Source organism: Simochromis diagramma, unplaced genomic scaffold (assembly GCF_900408965.1).
Source record: "Simochromis diagramma unplaced genomic scaffold, fSimDia1.1 OVJJ01000557.1, whole genome shotgun sequence".
NCBI lineage: Eukaryota > Metazoa > Chordata > Actinopteri > Cichliformes > Cichlidae > Simochromis > Simochromis diagramma.
Genome location: NW_024387156.1, coordinates 606,338 through 622,822, shown reverse-complemented (window position 1 = coordinate 622,822; position 16,485 = coordinate 606,338).

Genomic DNA, 16,485 nt, shown 5'->3' with positions numbered 1-16,485 from the left:
GTCCCTTAACTCGAGCCTCTGCAAATAACGAGGCTTCTAGCTCACTGAATATGGCGCTTTTTAACGCTTGATCTCTGTCTAATAAATCATTCTTGTTGAATGATTTTATATTATCTAAAAAACTCGATTTTTTATTCCTGACTGAGACCTGGCAGCGGGATGTAGACTACTCATCACTTATTGAACTCTGCCCGGATGGCTATACTTTTATTACCCAGCCTCGGTTGTCTGGTCGGGGTGGTGGGCTTGCCGTGGCTTTCCAGGACCGTTTCTCCTGCCGCTCCGTGAAAACTGGACTTTTTCGCTCGTTTGAGCTGCAGCTGCTTAAAATTGGTAACAAGGATCCTTTGTACTGTGCTGTGGTGTATCGTCCACCTGGATATAACAGGTTATTTTTATCGGAGCTCAGCGACTTCTTATCCGCTACTATGAAGCTGTCTAGAGTGCTTATAGTTGGGGACTTTAACATAGACGTTGATGATGACTCCGACCTATTCACCAGAGACTTTATGAACATTATGGATTCTTTTCATTTGACTCAGCATGTGTCCGGTCCTACACACAGCAAAGGCCACACACTGGACCTTGTTTTTACTTTGGGTTTAAATATTGATTTTATTTGCTCTGAGGACATTTTTATTTCTGATCACTATGTTATTGTTTTTAACTTGTCTTTTAATGAGCCTTTGTCCCCCGTCAGACGGATGGTTAGCTCTCGCATCTTAAACTCCTCTACAGCGGAGAAATTTGTGGATGCTTTTAACTTACAGCTATCTCCTCAAAATGGTGTTGATTTCTCAACCAGTCTTTTTAATAATTATTGCCTTTCTATTTTAGATGAAATTTGTCCGGTTAAGACGAGGAGTGTTTCTGCCTCTAAATCTCCTCCTTGGCTAAATGAAAGTATTCGTTGTCTAAAACGTGATTGTCGTAAAGCGGAGCGCAGGTGGAAGAAAACTCATCTAAATGTTCACCTTCTCTATCTTAAGGACCTTTTAGCTTTTTTTAATAATGCGATCAGAGATGCGAGGGCTGCCCATTTCTCACACTTGGTTACAAAGAGCAGAGGCAATCCTAAGGTGCTATTCAACACCATTAGTAACATTGTTACTCCTGCTCTGCCTGCGGCCCCTAATTTTTCTAACGAGGACTGTGAAAATTTTCTCTCTTTTTTGCTTGCAAAAATTCATAACATGAGAATGAGTTTTACACACTCAGCACCTGTTATCTCAATCTCTACCCCATCCCGGCCCATTATCTTGGATACTTTCTCTCCGGTTTCACTACCTGAGCTAGTGAAATTAGTGAATTCAGTGAAAGCATCCTCCTGTTCACTTGACATTATACCTGCATCATTATTCAAAATGTCTTCCAGTCTATTGGCCCATGTGTGCTCACTTTAATCAACTCTTCACTGGCATCTGGTATAGTTCCAGTTTATTTTAAAAACGCTGCTATTCTCCCACTTTTAAAAAAACCTCAGCTTGACCCCTCCCTTTGGAGCAGCTACAGACCAATCTCTAAATTACCATTAATCGCTAAGCTTCTAGAAAAGGTTGTGGCTAAGCAACTTATGGCAGCTCTAGATAAACATGGTACTTACGATAAGTTTCAGTCTGGTTTTCGTCAATTTCACTCCACGGAGACAGCTCTTCTTAGGGTCTCAAGTGATATCTTGATGAATAATGATGCAGGAAAATGCTCTGTTCTACTCATGTTGGAATCTCACATCAGCTTTCGACACAGTTGACCATCACATTCTCATTGAAAGGCTGAAAAATTGGGTTGGTGTATCTAGAACTGTATTAGAGTGGTTCTCCTCTTATCTCCATCACCGATCCTTTTCTGTGACAGTCTCCGATTTTAGGTCATCCTCAACCTCCCTTACTTATGGTGTCCCTCAAGGGTCAGTTTTGGGGCCTTTATTGTTTTTAATTTATCTTCTCCCCCTCCAGCATATAATGGGCTCTTTTGAGGACATTTCTTATCATTGTTATGCTGATGATATTCAGTTGTACGTTTCTTTTATGCCCGAGGATTTATCTAAGCTTCAGCGTCTGAATGATTGCTTAGATTTGATCAAACGTTGGATGGCTACAAATTTCCTCCAACTCAACGAGGGGAAAACCGAAGTCCTCGTATGTGCCCCTGATAGGTTTCTATCGCAGATAGTGAAAGCCCTTGGTCCTCTCTCACTTTATGTTAAATCCTCTATCAGGAATTTAGGTGTCACCTTTGACTCGAGTCTTACATTGGATGGGCATGTGAAATCTCTGGTTCGGTCTTGTTTTTATCATTTAAGAAATGTGGCTAGGCTAAGCCTGGTTTTATCTCGCTCTGAACTGGAGATTGCTATACATGCATTTATTTCGTCACGCTTGGATTATTGTAATTCGCTGTTTATGTGTCTAAGCAAAGGTTCTCTGGATCGTCTGCAGGTTGTGCAAAACGCTGCAGCTAGGCTTTTGACAAAATCCTCCAAGTACTCACATGTGACACCGTTATTATCTCAGTTACACTGGCTTCCTGTTAAATTTAGAGTCGATTTTAAGATCCTGGTCTTGACCTACAGAGCTGTGCACGGACTGGCACCTGCCTACATCTTTGATCTGCTACAGCCCTATGTACCTAGCAGGTCTTTGTGGTCATCTGATCAGGGCTTACTTGCTATAAAAAATACTAAGAGGAGGACTAAGGGTGATAGAGCTTTTGCCACTGTGCCCTGAGATTGTGGAACTCTCTCCCCCAAGCATTACGAACTGTGGACTCAGTAGCTGTTTTTAAAAAAAACAACTCGAAACTTACCTTTTTAAAACTGCTTTTGGTTAATTTTATGCCTGTTTTATTTTCTCTTTTTAAATCTTTTTATGACTTGTAATCTTATGTGCAGCACTTTGTGATTCTGTCTTGAAAGGTGCTATATAAATAAAAATGTATTATTTATTTATTATTAGTACAGAAGTTCACTCTGGACTGGGCAGAAGGTTTGGAGAACCAAGACATCAGTTTGGTGATTCTGCTTTCATTCAGGGAGCTGAACATGATCACAGATGAGCAGTACAGTCTTCTAGAGCTGCTCCATGTTTTCCATCCAACATCACAGAAGGTCACAGCAGAGAAGCTCGCTGTCTGTAAACTTTTGTTCATCTTTGACGGCCTGGATGAAAGCAAACTTTCATTGGATTTCACCAACAGGAAGCTTGTGTCTGATGTCACACAGAAGTCATCAGTCAGCGAGCTGCTGACAAACCTCATTGAGGGGAATCTGCTTCCTTCTGCTTTCGTCTGGATAACTTCCAGACCTGCAGCAGCCAGTCAGATCCCTCCTGCATATATTGACAGGATGACAGAAGTACGAGGCTTCACTGACGCCCAGAAGGAGGAGTACTTCAGGAGGAGATTCAGTGCGGAAGAGCTGTCCCGCAGAATCATCTCCCACATGAAGACATCCAGGAGCCTCCACATCATGTGTAGAATCCCAGTCTTCTGCTGGATCACTGCTACAGTTCTGGAGCACATGTTGACTACAGGGAAGAGAGGAGAGCTGCCCAAGACCCTGACTGACATGTACTCACACTTCCTGCTCGTTCAGACAAAGAGGAAGAAGAAGAAGTACCTCGAGGGACGTGAGACAAGTCCACAGGAGCTGATGGAGGCTGACAGCGAAGTTTTCCTGAAGCTGGGGAGGCTGGCATTTGAACATCTTGAGAAAGGAAACATCCTATTTTACCAAGAAGACCTGGAGCAGTGTGGTCTGAATGTCACAGAGGCCTCAGTGTACTCAGGAGTTTGTACAGAGATCTTCAAAAGAGAGTGTGCGATCTTCCAGAAACCAGTCTACTGCTTTGTTCATCTGAGCATTCAGGAGTTTCTTGCTGCTGTCTACATGTTCCACTGTTACACAAATAGGAAGACAGAGGTGGTGGAGGGCTTCCTAAAAAAGGATATAACATCTCTGGATATCTTTCTGAGCAAAGTCATAGAGAAATCCCTTCAAAGTAACAATGGCCACCTGGACCTGTTTGTTCGCTTTCTTCAAGGCTTCTGTCTGGAGTCCAACCAGAGACTCTTGGAAAGTCTGCTATGTCAGACAGAAAACAATCCCAGAGTCATCCAGAGAGTCATCAAAAACCTGAAGGAGATGAACTGTAATAAAATGTCTCCTGACAGAAGCATCAACATCTTCAACTGTCTGATGGAGATAAATGACATCTCAGTGTAACAAGAGATCCAAGAGTTCCTTAAGTCAAAGAACAGATCAGACAAGAAACTCTCTGAGATCCACTGCTCAGCTCTGGCCTACATGCTGGAGATGTCAGATGAGGTTCTGGATGAGTTGGACATGATGAAGTACAACACATCATCATATGAGGGGCAGCAGAGATTGATTCCAGCTGTGAGGAACTGCAGAAAGGTTTGGTGAGTCAAGATGATGATTCTTATAAATCAGTGTAGATTTATATTTAAGTTCCTCAAATATTCTCCCTATGACTCTTGTTTTTTATAACAGCGTTTGTACTTAATTATTGCAAATTTGCATACACATTAGTTTGGTTTTGTCACAGATGCTAAGTTTGTTTCAAATGCTGTAAAATAATAATAATAATAATAATAATAATAATGAAGTATTATTCTCATTTTTAATTTATCTGTGTTACCGTGATAGGAAGACACTTGTGGAAATCCAGTAATAACATTTTCTTGCAACTTAATATTCCAGAAGTTCAAGTTCAAGTTCAAAGTTTATTCGCCACATGCAGTGGCAGGTTGCCATGCAGTGGAATGAACCCGCCCCCCGACCTTACACATACAACACAGACATCACATGGGGATACAAGTCAGAGAACGGTTGCATTACAGAAAAAACACTGAAATGTACACTACAATGGGAAAGGTAAAAGAGGAAAAAAAGAGACCTCTACTCATGCTGGGCTACAGGAGGACAGCATGAGAACAGGAAACAAAAAAACTCCTCTGCACAGAAAAGCACATAAATGTCCACAGTACAACATTATAGAGCACGTGACCAGCAACAGGGTTGGGTAGGGGATAAGGAGTAATCCCAGGCAACACAGCAGCCACACTGCTTCAGAAGCACTGTGTCGAAGCTTGATTCGTTTGGCCAGAGTCACGTGATCAGTGACGTCCGAAGCTTTATTTACAGGGAGTGCAGAATTATTAGGCAAATGAGTATTTTGTCCACATCATCCTCTTCATGCATGTTGTCTTACTCCAAGCTGTATAGGCTCGAAAGCCTACTACCAATTAAGCATATTAGGTGATGTGCATCTCTGTAATGAGAAGGGGTGTGGTCTAATGACATCAACACCCTATATCAGGTGTGCATAATTATTAGGCAACTTCCTTTCCTTTGGCAAAATGGGTCAAAAGAAGGACTTGACAGGCTCAGAAAAGTCAAAAATAGTGAGATATCTTGCAGAGGGATGCAGCAGTCTCAAAATTGCAAAGCTTCTGAAGTGTGATCATCGAACAATCAAGCGTTTCATTCAAAATAGTCAACAGGGTCGCAAGAAGCGTGTGGAAAAACCAAGGCGCAAAATAACTGCCCATGAACTGAGAAAAGTCAAGCGTGCAGCTGCCAAGATGCCACTTGCCACCAGTTTGGCCATATTTCAGAGCTGCAACATCACTGGAGTGCCCAAAAGCACAAGGTGTGCAATACTCAGAGACATGGCCAAGGTAAGAAAGGCTGAAAGACGACCACCACTGAACAAGACACACAAGCTGAAACGTCAAGACTGGGCCAAGAAATATCTCAAGACTGGTTTTTCTAAGGTTTTATGGACTGATGAAATGAGAGTGAGTCTTGATGGGCCAGATGGATGGGCCCATGGCTGGATTGGTAAAGGGCAGAGAGCTCCAGTCCGACTCAGACGCCAGCAAGGTGGAGGTGGAGTACTGGTTTGGGCTGGTATCATCAAAGATGAGCTTGTGGGGCCTTTTCGGGTTGAGGATGGAGTCAAGCTCAACTCCCAGTCCTACTGCCAGTTTCTGGAAGACACCTTCTTCAAGCAGCGGTACAGGAAGAAGTCTGCATCCTTCAAGAAAAACATGATTTTCTGTTCTGTTGTGTGGGAGAATTTTGAGTTGATTTTTGTCAATCGGGTTGGTTTTCCAGCTTTGTGTTCTGGCTGTTTGCTTTTGTTTTGTACGTGTTTATTATATTTGAAAATGGGGAAAAGGTAAAATGTTAAAAATCTGCTTCCATAATATAAATATCATTAAATAACTTTAGAAAAACTTCCACTTGACTCTTTACATGTAATGTTGTAAAAATATATATTTTATTGTTTAATTAATCCTAAAATGTTAGTCTGCCAAATGTGCAGCAATTGAATTTATTATCTTTAGCTGATAGTTTGTGGGGCCCAGGTAGACTGTATAACTGCATCTCTACCAATTTCTCTGCACTCCAGCCTCCTCTGTTCCATGTGAAGGGATTTTTCTTAAGGCAGGAGAAATTATCTCCACAAAAAGGATCAGGTTCGGCCATCGCACACTAGAACAAATTCTCTTCTTAAATAAAAATGAAAAAGGGCTACTTTAAATGTATCATGTTTTTCATTTGCAAGTTCATAAGCATTTTCCCTTTCCATTTCACAATCAATTCTACCCCCAGGTCAAAAATATGTCTGGGAAAATTTCCCTAATATAATATTATTTATAAATATACCCGTCTAGCGGTTGATTGCATAAGTACGAGGAGGCGGGAACTCACATCAGAAGCATACTGCATAATGTGTTGTACATTATCATATGTATATTATATGTAATGTGGTATTTTTCAATTATTGTATTTACCAACATCAATAAGTCACAAGCAAAGAAAGACCACACCATGGTGCATGTTTTAAAACAAGGAGAGTTTAGTGGTCAAAATTATTTATTAAACAAATAAACCACTTTTCTTTTTAAACCACCAAAAAATACACGTTCAAAGCAACACAACGGCGGCCCAATATCAGACAGAATTCCACTCTGTAGAGTGAGCAGTCATAATGAAGCAGTTGGTTTTATTTTATGGATTCAAGCTGCTCTTCATATTTTTGGCCACCAGGGCCCTGTTTCAGGAAGCCGGTTTAGAAAACTCAGAGTGAAAAACGATACTCAGGGTTGAGTAACCCCGAACTGTCCAACTCGGAATATTCGGTTTCAGAAAGGCTGATAACAAGTAGTTCAATCAACGCGGAGTTGCTTTAACCCCAAGTTAAGCTCGCGCACGAGGATACATAAAGCCCTGATCAGTGGAGCACAGATTAAGCGAGTCACCATGGAGACGGAGGGAAAGAAGGCGCGGTCAATGTATTTTACAGCGCTTGACGCCGAAATTCTGATGGCAGTATATGCCGATAACATGCAAATTTTGCAGAAAAAAAGTAACACAGCCCCAGCTGCAAAAGAAAGGGAGCATGCATGGCAAAACATAGCCGACAGAGTCAATGCGTGAGTGTTAATTTAAACATTGATCTAGGGATTTCCACCCATTTAACACGTTATTTATTATATTTTATTTTTTATTTTATACATTTTATTTTGTGACGTGATGTGAGCGCAGGTGCAACCCAACAGGCCCCAAACGTTTCTGGCAGCAAGTAAAAATGAAATATAAAAATATAGTCCAAACAGGTGAGGTGTAATTGTATTATGGGCCATAGTGCTTGGTCTGTTTGTCCCATGTAAATCAATTGCAGTTAGAGGCTACATTAATTTTCTTTCTGTAAGCACTTATTGAAATTATCTGAGCACATTACAAGTACATATTTGCTTACTCTGTATGCTCAAATGTGACCCGTTATAGCCAACAGAAAAAAAGCGGAGGCCCGAAAAACAGGTGGGGGTCCTCCACCACCACCACTCACAGAGGCTGAGCAGTTGGCCCTCAGCCAAAACAGTGGGCGCCCTGTGGCCGAAGGCATCTCTGCGGGGACATCCTCTGAGTCAATAACCCTGCAAGACACAAGTGCCTACATAGGGGGTAAATTCAAAATAAGACATGATGTGCATACATCCTGTCTTCACAGTCACCTTTGCAGTGCTACTCATTCATTTGATAAACTCTTTACCATAATGGATTATTTTGTAGTGAAGTTATTTTCCTACTGATTTTGCCTTCCCTCAGTCTTGGTTGTCTTTGAGAGCAATATGACAATGAAGTGTAAGGTGATTGGTATGTTTGTTAATTGCCATTTGGTCCCTTGTAAGTTATAAGTGACCTGTATAAACCTCATATACTATCAGTTGATGGTGGTGGTGTACTGCATCTGGTGCAGCCTCCTGTTGAGCCAGACCAACATGCAGTTGTGAGTAATACTCCACAGATTACATGAGTTTACAGTAGAACAGCAATGTTGTTTATTTCTTTACTACAGGAAAATAATGAAGAAACATTGACAGCTGTTACAGAGGAGGAAGCAACAGAGACACTTTATGAGGTTTACATCTTTTAATACTTTGTGTACAGGAAATACAGGCGACCAATAAAGCCAGTTGAACACAAAATCTGTTTATTCTTCTTTCAACATGTTGAGGTGATGGGTCAAAAGAAATGATTGTGACATATGGTGTCTCTGACTGCGCTTCCATCTTGTATGTCCGTGGGAGGGTCAGGATGTTCATGGTTTGATCACTGCTGATGTTTGGTTCAGAAGGACAGTGTTCTCCTCTAATTGTGGCAATGTTGTGAAGAATCACACATGCCACAATAATGTCACATGCCCTTTCTGGGGTGACCCTGAGTCTTTGCAGGCACTGGAACCGGGCCTTAAGCATTCCGATAGTCATTTCAATTCTGGCTCTTGTCCTGCAATTAGCCAGATTATATCGCTGCTGTGGGCCCGGTTCAGGGTCAGGGTAAGGGGTAAGCAAATAGGGTAAACATGGATACCCCCTATCACCAAGCAAGTAGCCAGTGAACTCTCCTAAGACAGAAGGATACACTTCAGTTCAAATGTCCCTGAAGCAATTGGTCTTTATATATTTTAAAGTATTCTCAACTCACCATGTCCAAATTTTGTGCTCAGTGTACATTCACGGAATATTTGTGAGTCATGGACAGAGCCTGGCCACTTGGCTTCCACATTTGTGATAATGTTGGCAGCATCATATATGATCTTCACAGTGCAGAGAACACAAATTAGCATCCATTACTATAATGAAATAATATGTTAGTTTGAAATGCTACAGGGAACTATGTACCTGTACATTAATGCTGTGGAAAGACTTCCTGTTCACATAGTCTCCTTCATTTACTGAAGGAGCAATGATTGGAATGTGAGTGCCATCTGTACAGCCAATCACGCCTGGGAACCCTGAAAATAAATGTAAAATTTAAGTAGTAGTCCAAGTATCACCACATCATAAATTAAGTTTTGGTCATCCTGATACCTGCAATTTTGTGGAATCCCTCTTTGATAAATCTTGTGGGTCTATGACCGGGGAACACCACAAACGAGTACAGGAGACGTTTCAGTGCAACTGTAACATTCCTGACTGCCCGACAGACGGTAGCCTTGGAAACGTGCTCAGCGTCACCAATATTATACAGAAAGCTCCCGTTTGCAAAAAACCGAAGTGCAATACAAATAATATGTAATGAACTGAGAGCATGTCCGCGATGTGTCACATGCGTAATATATGGCCTGAGGATGTTATCCAAATAACTTATAGATTGTGCTGAGAAACGGTAACGTTCGCACAGAAAATCATCAGGAAATGATAAAATGTCCAAACGCGCTCTAATCACTCTCTCCCGGCGGAGAGCTCTGCAGAGAATTCGGGCTTCACGATCTACTGGCTCTTCAAGGCAGGGGCACGCCATGTCCGACACTTCCTACTGTCAGGTTTCCGACAAAGGGGCGGAGACAGTCAGGGTTAGTTGTAGTAAACCTGCTAGGGGGCAGGTTAGCTTCACGGAGTGTGTCGTCATGGTGACTCACTGAGGCTTCATCTGAACTCGCTTTGTGAAACCGAAAACCCAGAGTTTTCGTTAACTCAGGGTATACTTACTCAGTTTTTCCACTAAACCGGCTTCCTGAAACAGGGCCCAGATGTAACCAGAGAGGATTGTGTTGAAAAGCTTCGAATAATGAACCGTTTTTCAATACAAGCTTCAGTGCTTCAGAAAGCTTCATTTGGCCATCACTAGTATTTGGTATGGTGTGCTATAAAATATAGTATGTGTCACGATGAGTTGTGTGGCTGTCAGTGGCTGGACCCACGTGCAGGACTCTGAGACAAAACATTAACTTAAACGGCAGCCTTATTTGCTGTGAGACACACTTGGCGATACATAAACAACAACTTAAACTAACTAGACTGGAGATGCAAATTACTCTAACCTGGGGTCCGTTCTTCGTACCTCGCTTACTACATCCAAGATCAAATGACACATCCAAGATCAAATCATCGCGCTAACTTTGAGCTCGCTATTCCGGTTCTCCGAACACACCTGTTGTTGACGATTAGTATAGCTGGATGAAGTAATGTGAGATCACTGGGTGGCTTAACAGGGGCTACGCATCGATAGTAGAAACATTGATCGGCAACCCTTTGATTGGTCGGCAAAAATGTCGAAGGAGCGCGCTCGGTATTTTTCGGCAGCAGAGCAAGAACTCTTGATTGAGGGATTTCAGGAGTTTCAGAGTTTAATCAGAACGCAAGGGAACACTGCCAAGGCTGCAAAAGCAAGGAGAGAGGGCTGGCAGAAAGTTGCTGACAAATTAAACTCGTAAGTAATTTAATAATAATAATAATAATAATAATAATAATAATAATAATAATAGATTGGATTTATATAGCGCTTTTCAAGGCACCCAAAGCGCTTTACAATGCCACTATTCATTCACTCTCACATTCACACACTGGTGGAAGCAGCTACGGTTGTAGCCACAGCTGCCCTGGGGCAGACTGACAGAAGCGAGGCTGCCATATCGCGCCATCGGCCCCTCTGGCCAACACCAGTAGGTGGTAGGGTAAATTATTATATTACATTATATCATATTATATTATATTACATTATATCTTCTTTCACATCAGAGCCACAACAGGACCCACTAGAACATGGGAACAAGTAAAAGTGAAATATAAGAATATTCCACAGAATGGTAATATTTATCACTTATATTGCTTTTAGTCTCTTGAAAAGAGACCCTGAAATAATCTGTTTGTTTGTTTATAACAGCAACCAAGAAAAGGGCAGAGCAAAAAAAGACAGGTGGTAGTCCTGCACCCCCTCGTCAACAAGTTGGTTAAGTAAATAATACCCTCACGGGAAAATCGATATCTCTCTATGAGCACACTGTCGCGCTGAGCTAAAGGATCCTGTCTATCCCGCAATATACGCTGAATTCTGAGGACTCTCCTTATCAATCTTGCACCTTCCGCAATGGGTGGCTCGCGTACAAGCGGACAGGACATGGCTGCGACAGACTTCCCAAATCCACCTTCGCTTTTATAGCCGTGGTCTCTCATCTTGATTACACGACGTAATTTGCAATTACTACTCTAAAATATGAATTACATCTGAAATAATCAAATACATGAAATAGAATGATTAATAGTACATTTCCCTTTTTTTAGGAAATGACCTGTATGTATCTGTATGGAATCAATAAAAGGATCAAGTACTGCATTAACTTTAGTTACATTGATAATATTTATTTATGGAAAAACAGTGGAAAAATATCGCTGTTGCTTTCGTATAAATGAAGCGGACATACCTGCATGGCTGCGATCTAATCCTGTTTACATAAAGTAAGCCTGCTCCCGAGCAGGTTTAGGCTTACGGCTCTGTTGCTATGGCAGCAAGTCCCGGATGAGCTTCGGGGAACCGAACGATCCAAGATCACGCGAAATCGTCAACAATCAAATCCAGCTAACCTACTTAGCGAGGTACGAAGAACGGACCCAATATCTTTGTCTCCTTAAAATAAACTCTGGTAGCAGCTATCACAACCATAGGCATAAGACACATTTTCTTTTTTTTTGTTAAAGTTTCTGCAATTTTCAGTACACTGTGTACCACAGACTCTATAATTCACATTTGCATGAGTCATGTAAATATTCTTCTGAAAGTGAAACTCTTACAAATACAAATGTAAATCCAGTAGCTTTTTAACATCAAAAGATGGCAGTACAAATGTTAGTAAATATGTCTAAATGCTCTTTTTCCTTTAAAATTCAACCTTTACAATAAATGGATGTTTTCACAAATTGTTCTTGTTTAAAGGATCTAGAAACTTGAGAATGTTTTGGAGGAATGGAAACAAATAAATAATTAAACTGTTTTATTGTAAAAACTTCAAATGTAGAACAAAAAAGTTTAGGCCCAGGCAAACATCAAAACAATAGTAATGATTATAATTAGGTTTGTTGTAGACCATAGTCTAACTTAAAAAATGGTGTGCTTGAGGTGTGTATTTTGACAGCTAGAATACATTTCGTCTAATAGTGGAGACTAATGAGCCAAACAGAAAACCTTGGTTATGGTTCTGCTACCTCTGGCAGCAAATAAAAAAATCAAGCACTTGCAATAAGTCTTTCACATTTTGGCAAACTGTTCATTGCAGAATTGTTTCAATTCAGCCACACTGGAGGTTTTTACAGCGTAAATGGCCTTTCAAAGCATCTCAATTCAAACCTCCTTTCCTGGAGACCCAAAGCCTTAGAAATGGCTTTGTAACCTTTTGCAGACAGATAGATGCCAATGTCTTTGTTTCTTTAGATTTCTTTCCTTAGTTTTGCTTTTTCAAAATCTTTTAACCTACTTCATTTGTCAGAGAGGTTCTTTTTAGGTGACTTCTTGAGTTAAAATCCAGCCTAGGTGTGGGTAGTGAAATAAGCTTTCAAAAATGTGGTTAATCACAGTTAATTCATGATTTTACAAGGTGGGAAATAATTTTGTTAACATAGGGCCAGTTTTAGTTTAAAATCATTTCAAAACTGCGTTTTGTATTTACTCAGGTTATCTTTGTCTAATATTACATTCTGTTTGATGAATGGCTAATATGCTGACAGACTAACTACTGTCAGCTACTACTGTAAATCTTATAGTTTATGTATCTATATAATATTCATGCATATAGCTGTGAATGTTCTTTTCTGTTTTCTTTTCCTAAACTTGTTTTGCCGTCATAAAACACATTAAATTTGTTTGCAATTAGGATGATTAATGAAAAAGAAACATTCTTTGCTTTCTGTTTTTGGTTCCTCAGAACACATACACACACACACACACACAGATTGTGCGTCTGTTTTTAGCTGCAGTGTTTGAAGTATCTATAGTGTATTGATTCTGTTATAAGAGGCTTCATTAAGGTTATTAGCTTGGCATTTATCACTGAACGTATTTGAATATTGTGCTGAACAGCACATTAACAATCTAAACACATCTAATTGGATTATCAGTTATTGAATCCACATTTTTTTATTTATTTATTCAGTTTGGAAAGCTGCAGTTTGTCCGAGATCAGCTGTGCTTCTCTGGTTTGTGCGCTGAAGTTCAAGCCCTCCCATCTGAAACATCTTCACCTAAGTAAAAATAAACTGTAGGATTCAGGAGTGAAAGAGCTGCATGGTTTTTTGGACAGTCTGTACTGCAAACTAGAAACCCTGTGGTCAGTTCACTTACTGGCTCTTATCACTGAAAATTTTATAATAATAATTATTAACACAAAATGTTATATTTACGTTTATTATTGTGGAAGTTATGTTTCTACATCACTTTCATTCAAAACAGCTGTAAATTTGCTTTTAATAATTTGATATGTTCCCTGGCGCAGGGTGCCGCCGGTGCGTCGAGCCACCTGGGGGGCTCTTCAACTGGTGGAGGAGATTGTCACACCTTGCAGGAGCTTTCCTCTCCTCAGGAACTCTCTGCAGGAGGGGGAGATACAGGAGAGGTGGAGGAAGATCTCAGCCTGGGCGTCTATTGTCTCATGTAGTCTGGAAGATGAGTGGATGGTGGGGTGGGTGCAGTTTTCTCTGTGGTGGGGTTGGGTGGACTGTCCCGGGCTCTGTGGGGCCGGGGGGCGCTGCTGCACTGGGCCCCGGTCTGGATGGGCCTGGGCCCCCTTTCCCTGGCGGGTCGCGGAGTATGGGAGTGCCTACTGGGGTCAGCGGGGGAGCTGGCCCCAGGGAGGGTTCACCTGCCCCTCCCTTCCTTCCCTCCCCATCTCCAGCTGCCTCCCTCTTCCCGCTCCACCACAACCACCCCACACATGCAGGGCCTTGGAGTAGGGGTATGTCACCAGGGTGCATAGGAGGCTACCCCCCCCCCCCCCCCCCCGTCCCCTTCTGGCTGCCTCTGCCTCAATTTTATCCCACAACTTAGACATTCACATTATTCACACTCTCATTACACATACATATAGGATCTTGGGGGTGGGCACGATACACGGAGTCCAAATTACCATCAGGGTGTACACCTCACCCCTGGCGTCGTTGCCCACCTCTCAATTTTAAATACACGTAGACATTGATGGCTAGCAGGAGGGACTATGCGCTTACCTGCTGCTCTCTGGCAGGTAGCTCCATGCCCTCCTGGGTTTTAATTGCGCCTTAGAACACACATGCATCAACACTACAATGAGCGGGTGGAGGGAGGTTTGGAGTCTTCTCTCACCCCCGTTCTCTGCGGCCTGCTGGAGCGGGGGGGCTAGGAGGAGTTGGCCGTCCGACTACGGTCTGGAGTGTGGGGCCTCCCTGCTGCTACGGAGTCGGGGCGGTCTGCCTCTCCCCACCGCAGGGAAAAGGGTAACACCACCTGGGTCTGGGTGCAGTTCCCCCCTCCAAGGGCAAGGGTACCTAGACCCGGTTTGTAGAGTATGCTTGGGGAGTGTGATCGCGTGTACAGCGTCTCTTTATGTCTGTCTCCACGTTGGTTGAGTGTGGAGTAAGTGCATATGAGAGCATGAGGGTGGGAATGGATGTTTGTGTCTGTGTGTGCCTGTATGTCTGTGTCTATATGTCAGGTTGGGTATCAGACGCCACCTCTCTGGGGACATCTCAGGCCCTCCAAGGTTTGGAGGCCTATCTCCACCCACCACCACTTCCCCTGCCAGTGGCGGACTCCCTCAGGTGTCGGTGCGTTGGTGGTTCTTTGTGTCTGGGGGTGGGCGTCTGGGTACACACCGGCTCACTCCTTGGCGGCCGCTTATCGGGGCCTGGAGCCTGGGGCTCGCTGGGGCCACTTCGGAGGTGGGGTGCCCCCGGCCTCTCGGCCTGGGGCTCGGTCACTCAGGCACAGCTGGCTGCCGGCGGAGCTCACGGGCACCTGGCTTCTGCTCCGCGGCTGCTGAGTGAGCCCTCATCTGGGACTCTCCTCAGCTCTTACTGGGACAGTGGCGCGGCTGCCCCTCTGTTGGTCTTCCTTGGTCTCTTGTGTTCTGGGGGCCTCTGGATGTCTGGAGTTTTGATCTCCTCCATACCTGCTTCATACCCTGGAGGACGGGGCTGTGGCTCCCCCACACTCTCTAGCAGATCGTTACATGGAGAAACCTTTGGAATGCAAGCATGCTGATCCACACAGGTATGCACACAGGTGTACACACGGGTATTCACAGACGCGGACTACAGCTTTCTTGGCTGCTGCCTCAAAGCACATTGTGTGCTGTCTATCTTGCGTGCTGCACAATATCGTTTATTATTTAGTATCTACTGATATCTACTGCTAGCTAGTTTATTGTGATGGTGCTGTTTTTTTTATTATGTTGCTCTTTGTTGTTTGCTTTCTCTTCTGTTTTTTTTCTCCATACAGGTGACCCAGGTGTTTTGTTTGTTTGTTTGTTTTTGTTTTGTTTTTTCTTTCTTCCCCCCCCCCCCCCCTTCTCACCGTCTCTTCTCCCCTTTGGTTTTCTCTCTCTCCCTCTCTTCTTTCATTCTCTCTCCCTGTCCTATCCCCCAGTCATGTCTGTCCCGTTTGTAGCAACTGAAAATAAAATAAATTCATAATTATAATAAAGGTCAATCAAATGGACCAATATGGCAAGGCCATGATGATCCACTTGGTAAAATAAATCCGCTTGGCATCTTTCTTGGCCTTAAGACAACAATTCTGATGGCTAAAGATCCAAACGGGACAAAAAAAAAAAAAAAAAAATTTGATATGTTGTTGCAAGAGACATTAGATTTAATATGCGAATATGGTTTGATGAAAGAGAAATGTTTTAGCTTCTTTTTATGTCACTGTGCATTAATATTGAATCTTATACACAAACAATCACACACACACATGTTAGTATATAAATAAATACAGATTAAGTGAGTTGCCTATTGTACAGGACACAGTAATGTTGAGCTGCACATTTAACACCTGAAAACATCTGACTGGATTATGAATTATTTTATCTCTATATTTTATTCTTGACTTAGATTGGAGCACTGCAGTTTGTCAGAGATCAGCTGTGCTGCTTTGGTCTTTCTTCTCAAGTCCAACTCCTCCCATCTGAAACATCTGGACCTGGCTGG